At 33.8% G+C, this 7,445-nt stretch overlaps 1 long non-coding RNA gene across 1 annotated transcript; it reads left to right on the top strand.

Moving 5' to 3' along the window:
- The first annotated feature begins 236 nt into the window (after positions 1-236).
- On the top strand, positions 237-3,644 carry LOC148599204 (uncharacterized). Its single transcript, XR_015918233.1, has 3 exons — positions 237-342; positions 1,736-1,875; positions 2,975-3,644. It is a non-coding gene; the product is annotated as an uncharacterized LOC148599204 (long non-coding RNA).
- Positions 3,645-7,445: the final 3,801 nt, after the last annotated feature.

Consider the following 7,445-nt stretch of genomic DNA (forward strand, 5'->3'; position numbering starts at 1 on the left):
TACGAGATCACAATTATCTGCCCTTAGGCTTAGCTATTCCTTGTATACGAATATAGTTCCTATTTTAATACGGTATTTTTTTTTAATTATTTAGACAACCTTACCTTTAGAATTTATTATTCTTTTTTGGTTCAACTGAAAGAAGAATAATGGAAATAATTTAATAGATGTCTTGAATTAATAAAAAATACATATAGGGTGTGATTTGGTGAGGTTAGAAAAGGTCAACTTTATGGCCTTTGGAAGCCATTTTGTGTCAAATTTGAGGGTGGTCTCTGTGTTCAGGTAGTTAAAATTGAAAAATGATGGTGAAAATTGGTAATTTTTTTATGGAAGTTTCAGGTAAGATGGTTTATTCAGCTCCCAAAATTGCATTGATTTGAAGCGGTAGTTTTTTGTTTTAATTTGAAAAATGCTATAATTAACTCGGTGTGAAAATTAATTATGTCCTCGTACCATAATAGAGGAGTATGTTTACATATAAAATCAGCTGTTATTGCTCCAGTACTGATTATTTTTGTATTTTTTTATCTTTTTGTATAGATAATGCCTTTGGGTACTGTAATATGTAAGAAGAAGTTTATTTTTCTGAAATTCTGTGAAATTCTGGCTATTTTGGGGGAAATCGGATTAGATTTCAATTTTTTTTTGTCAAAGGGGGTTTCAAATTGAAGTTTAGGGGTAAATTCCTACACACTCATGCTGAAAAAGTTCATTTTAGCAAATTGGAGGCATTTTACCAAAAGTACAGAACAAAGCTACAAGATAAATCAGCCCTTGGAGAGAACAGGGAATGTATTATATGGACAGGAACTTCAACACCCAATGGCAAATATGGGATTATAAATTGTAGATTTCCTGGTGCCATTGGCATTGAGTGGAAATCAGTTTATGTGCACAGGCTAGCATACATGATAGAGCATCAATCTGCTTATTTACCTGCAGTGGATGTTTCTCACTTGTGCCACAACACTAGCTGTATTAATGTTACCCATTTGGTGTTAGAGCCTCACGGCTTTAACAACAGTAGGCAGACATGCGTGTTAAAAGGGGAATATGTTGGTCACATTGCCCCATTACCACCATGTTTAGTAGCCCTCAGGATGACAGACAATGATTTAGGTATTTTTGACAAAATTAAGGGAGGGGGAGGCCAGGCTAGGGGAAGGCAGTCTTTATTTATTTTATTTTTTTATTTTTTGCATCAACTAAGAATCTTTTTGAAAGATTTAGGTGGTCCTTAAAAGGACCTTTATGTTTGATTTTCTTCTTTCATCACTGGGGCATTTTCTTTTTGCAGTAATTGCCATGCTGCAGCAATCCTGGTACAGCATCTAGTTGGCTCTTTTTGTTGTGCTCTTTGTAGGCCTTGTGATCTTCCATGTTTTGAGCTATCTGTTGAAGTCGTCATTTTTTTACCTCAGTACGTTTTTCATATTGCTGGTGGTAAACAAAGTCTGTCCATCTTTTCGACGAAAGTGTTACAGTCATTTGAAATCTGTATTTCCAAATTCTTGTCTTTTTTTTATGTTGTTGTTGCGATGAAATGCAGAATGTAACCTCCCCTCCATATTTTTGCTGTGGGTTACATTTTTAGGTAGGCTTACACTCAGTGCACGGTGGCAACCTTCATTCTTGTTCATCGTGTGATACATTTTCATACTGTTGATTGCTTCTTCACTTAGTATCATCTTTACCAATTCAGTAATTTTTTGTCTGTTTTGTCCATTTGTAGCACAGTGATGTTATAGCAGCTGAGGTAGTAGGATCGCAACCACCAGTTACTTGTTTCTGTTCCACCACACACCACGAAATCCCTGAAGCAGGATGGGCAGTCCCCATCATAGCACTTTAGTGTAGCAGTTACAATTGCAGGTAAAATTTTACCAATTTTTCTTTCATGATCATTCATAAGTTGGTTTAAAATCATCGAACATCGACATCTCAAATCAAGGCTAAATTTCTGTTTCAATTCTTTATTTTCCATATTTGTTTTATGGTGAACCATGGTCTCACTAAACTCGGCACGTAATCCTTTACGAAACTGATGTTGGCTCAGGTGCACCGGATCAGCAAGTCTCTGCACTTCCCACAAAGGTACCAAGGCTTGGATAGCATCTTCAACTCCTTGCGCCGACCTGGCATCTCCATCAGTAGTAGCATACCGAATTAAAATACCCTGTTGTGCTAGTTGGCTTCCTACATCCTTTTCCATCTCATATTCTGACACAAGTGCCAATCTTTTGTGAGATGCAGTACATCCTTCATGGTCTCCGGGACACACTACTTCAAAACCAAGTCCTCATAACCATGCTCCCTTCCAACATAATAGGTTTTGGGACACTGCAACAATTATATATTTTCTGTCTGTGTTTTGCTCTATCCCCAACATCTGTGACTGAGAAGCGTTAAGCCCTGGTTTTTTTCGGCTTGAGCGGCTTGAACCAGGATATCGACCATCTAGTGTCAAATCTACAAGATTTTCAGGCTTTCCCTTGCTTCTGTTATCAGCTTTTACTAGTTCTGTTTTCTCCTTCATGTCTTCTATATTCAGGTCTATCATCTCCTTTGCTACTCTGTCTGAGTTTCTCTGCATGCTACTTCTGCTAGGTGGTGGAACATTGAAACAGGCCAAAATCTCTTGTGTCTTCCTGTTTCCTATTGGACTGTCTAAGCCCACTGATGCCAATCCAACATTTGAATTTGAAGGATTCGGTCCCGGCTTGTTGTTTTCAATTTCTTTGTAGAGCTTCACTACTTTATTGGACACAAACCAACATTTCTTGCATTTAAGTTAGTACATAGCACCACAACCCCATTTCTTAATGGTATGGGATTCCATCTGAGGCTTCTTGCAGGTACGTAGAGTTAATCTGTGTTGCTCGTATGCTGAGTTAAACAGAGCAAACATCTGTTCTTCATCAATGATACGAGAATTTGAACTTATTGTTGTCTGTGTCTCGTCTCTTTTCAGGTAAAGTGGTTGCAATATCATCTTCTGAGAATTATCAACAGCAGGATCATCATTTCCAAACTGGGAACAGCTGTCACTGCCAATGGTATGCGGTTCTTCTGTATCAGCTTCAACATGCTTATCGTCTTGTTGGTGATCTTGCAAATTCATTCAGATGTAAGTTTCTGAATTATCTTCATCTGGTGAAACTGCATTCTCAAACACAAGACCTTTCAACCATGGAGTATGACTTTTCTTGTACCATCCAGCATTCTTAGGTGTAGACCTCCTCTTTAGACCAGTTTTACCTTTGTTGTGTGGAGGATTGTCAGGAGCAAACATCTTGGAATATTTTTGCAGTCAGTCTTGGCACCAAATTTTGATGTGATTTTTTCTTTCAAATGGCCACATTATATACTTTTCAGTTCTTTTGCTAATTTAGATCGTATTTTTTTTATGCTGTTTATGTTTGTTTAGTCTTAGAAAGGCTCAGGTTGAAGTCTTTTATTTCTTTTATCAGATAAATTAACTCTAATAGGATTCTGGGATAACCCCTCTGAGTGCAGGGGGGATCAAAGAAACATGAATAGAAATCAAATATGGTGTGCAAAATCTGTGAAATGGAAAAAAATATATTTGATTTAGAAATTTTCTTAGTGGTTTTATTAAAAACATGTTCTTGATTTGCCTTCCTGAATTTTATTTCAAAAAAATAAATAATTTTGACATGTTTTTTTACTTTTTTCATCATTTTTCTGTCTAAATGTAACAAAATGTGATAAAACTATCTTTTTTTATTAAAAACATAAAGAAAAAGTCAATTTCTTTTCATTTTGTCAAAATAAATTGTCAAATTATTTTATTAATACAATTTTATACTTTTTTATATCAAAGAAATACTTTAATAAAAATTGCTTATATTTGTTGTAAATGTGTTTTTTTTCCATATTTTTACCATATTAAGAATTAGATAATTCATACTTATTTTCTAATAAGTGTTTTTCTTAAAGCAGCTTTTATTACTGATATTTTATTATTATCTAAGAATAATTACCACTTTAGTTTTTGAGAAAATCTTTGTTTACAAAAAAGTTAGAGAAGTTTTTAAATAAGTGGTCATTTTCAGATTTTTGCTTTTTTCTAGTATAAGAAGGTGGTTAAGCAAGGCTCACAGTGGGTGTGTTTGAATCCAATTTGCCGGATCAAAAGTTGTTGGATTTAACCAAAACTTGTCAGAATGATGGCATATATATCAAAATTGTCAAAAAACTTCTTTATTTTGAATTCCAGAACTTGACCGCAACTTATAAAAGAGGTCACATTTTTGTAAAACATGCTATTTTTATATGTTTTGGGGGTTTATTTCTCAGAATTCTTGGAATAAACATGAAATGTGGCAAAAAAAAACCTATTTCTTTTCTCATTTTTTTGCATTTTAGTCCAAAAATGGGTTTCTATGGGATTTTCAATGTAAAACTCATAATTGCTTATGGCATCAGGGTAAAATTGGGCAAATGAGCTAATTATTGTCTCATTTTGAGTTTTTTGCACACACAGTGTCATAATAATAGCAAATAAATACTATTCATAAGCAGTAGACAGGGTAAAGGAAAAAATGTTAACATTTAGAATTTGTTTTTAACCTGCGGCAAAGGTCATTTGGCAAAATTACAGTGTTAGTTAATTGTCTCAACCTCTTGGAATACTCCCTTGCACTGCATGGTATGAAATTCTGGATTATGGGAGGGAAATGTCTTAAAAATGTAAAAACAACCATGATTTCCCATTCTTTTACATATATTTTGAATAAATGTGCCACTTAAACCCCTACTGAGTTGACAAAAAAACACTTGTTTTGGAGCCGGTCATACACTAAAAAGCCAAAAGCAGAAAAAAACCTGACTTGATATGAAAAAGAAACATCCAGATGAGTTCATATATACCACATAAGCATCAAACCATGCATTTTAAAATATTTTTTCACTATTTTGTGGCTGTAGGGGTAAAATCTTACTATAAATGGCATATTTGCAAAACCTGCAGTTTTACAACCCTGGTCCTGGCTTGATTTTAATTACCAATCTGATAGTTTACTCTAAAACACTGCATCTGGTTGTTTTTAAAGTACATTTAATGTGTCTATAGCACTTTGGAAGTAAGTTCGGGTTGATTCATTCTTTTTTAGATTCTAAAAATGAGTTTTTATACAAGTACTCCTGCACTATGTGAAAATGCTCTAATACTGCAGTGTCATGTATGAAAACACATATTTCTGTCTTAAATCAGATGGAAAGCTGAGGATTAAATATCTTAAATGAACCAAACTAACTTTTACCACATTGCGTCATTTTTACTTCACGATATTTCTTTTATCCTGAGCTTACTTATAATAAGGGTTCCGTGGGAAAAACAGAAAATCAAAAAAAATTATATCAAATATAAGCACGTGAAAGAAAACAACAAGAAAAGGAATTATTGTAGCAGATGCAGGAAGACATTTCGGCGGAAAGTTGAATTTTCTGGATTTATCATTTCCCCTATAGCCGAAAAAACGGAAATACATCTAGTGAAATCTTATTTTGCAATGATTTACATCAATATTCCATGCCTCTTTTTGCTCAATGAGTATATGGCAATCAATAGGTCCCCAAGCAACTTTGACATTACTAATTTGACAATGAAAAAATGTTTAATCTAAAAATGTATGGCTGAATTTAGTCGACAAAATTAATTGAATATTGAAGGAACATAGTATACTATCCGCTGTTATCACACTGTACTATGATTGTGTAGACAAACACAGACTGGTAAATATCATGATAAACTGATATCTACCTGTCCTAAAATTTGACGTTTAAAAATTACATTCTAGGGGAACTATAGCATAACAGAAATTTGCCTTCTTGTTTGGAGTCAATGGAAGCTTTGATTCCAAGTAATACCTGTAATATTTTAACTGAAATCTATAATTTGCGATGATTTACCTCAATATTGCAGGCCTCTTATGCTCAATGAGTATAATACAATGTACCACCAGAAATGAAAAAAAGGTTCCTTAGCAACTTCAACATTACAGTTAGGAATTTTATAGAAGAATGAATTTTAGCTCAAAAGAAATGTTGAAATTAGGCGACACAATGCACTGAATATTGACGGTCGATAGTACGCTGTCGGCTATCATACTGTACTATGATCATGTAAACAAACCGATACTGGTTAATATCATGATCAACTGATTTACCTGTCCTTCTTTTCAACTTTGCGTACCTATGTACAAATATTAGATTCTAAGGTATTATCGGTTTAGATATTGGCCTTGCTTGATTTATTTGTTCCATATGTGCATATGTGGTATATATACTAGAGGTAATCGAAATAATAAGTTTTCTCTGTATTTTATGTCTTTGTAGTGAGGGAGAAGATGGAAATATTCAAGGGGCGAGATAGCGCAACAGGAATTGGTTGTACTTTTTTGTGGGTGTACTTAGCTTTTACATGTAGGGTTTGCAAGAATAACTTCGATTGTAAAATAATTATGTTTGCCTGTATTGCTCTGTTGAATTCGCTATAATTAATGTCAAGGACCCCCTTCCAGATAGTTCGGGTAGGAATGTTTTTGCCTATTCTACCAATTTCTCCGTTTCTGTGATACTTATAAGTTTGTAGATCGGTTGTTTTATTGCTTCATTTTTTCTCAGTTTGTTCAACGAATTGCTTATTTAGTAATTGCAGTGTATCAATGGTCACTAGGTTTCTTTCTTTCTTTTTTTTTTTGGAATTCTTTGACGACAACATCAACGTCAAACAACATATTTTGTTTAAGTGTAGTTATGTTGGTAATTATTATCCTCTCAATTGTTTTTTCTACTGATTGTGCCAATTCTTTCTCAGATTCTTAATAGATGCAGATGCTAGTTTTAAATGCAGCTTAAAAATGACAGATGTTTCTCTTACTTCGTAAAATGCCTTTTAGGTCAATTTTGCAACAATGTCATAGAAACTATGGACTTCCTTATACTTATGGTGTTCAGTTTTCAGATACTTGTTATAAATGATTTAGTCATGCTTTCTGCAGAACAATTAGCATATCTATGTGTTCTAAGCGTTACTGGTCTACATACGAGCATCGTATACGAAGCCAATGGTAATTCGACAATCACACAGCTTTTACATCTACGGTTTGCAAGAAAAACTTTGGTTGTAAAATAATTTTAAATACTATTAGGATTTACAGGTCTTAAGTTTTGAATGTTTTCAGTAAAGAGAAAATGATAGTTATTTAATAAATAAAACCGTTCAAAGTACACAGGATTAAAATTTTGTTTTACATCGTGTGGTCAATATTCATGTCGCAAAACATTTTCTAGCCACTTTTTATCAGTAACTACAACTACTTTCTTATTGGTTTTATTATACTGGACAGACTGAGGAAAGAAAACCCCGTCATTTCTATTTAGAAGAATTTTCCATTTATACGTACCTTCTTCTCTTG

This window comes from Perna viridis, chromosome 13 (assembly GCF_037379345.1).
Source record: "Perna viridis isolate PV_CMFRI_1.1 ecotype Kerala chromosome 13, ASM3737934v1, whole genome shotgun sequence".
In the NCBI taxonomy this organism is placed as follows: domain Eukaryota; kingdom Metazoa; phylum Mollusca; class Bivalvia; order Mytilida; family Mytilidae; genus Perna; species Perna viridis.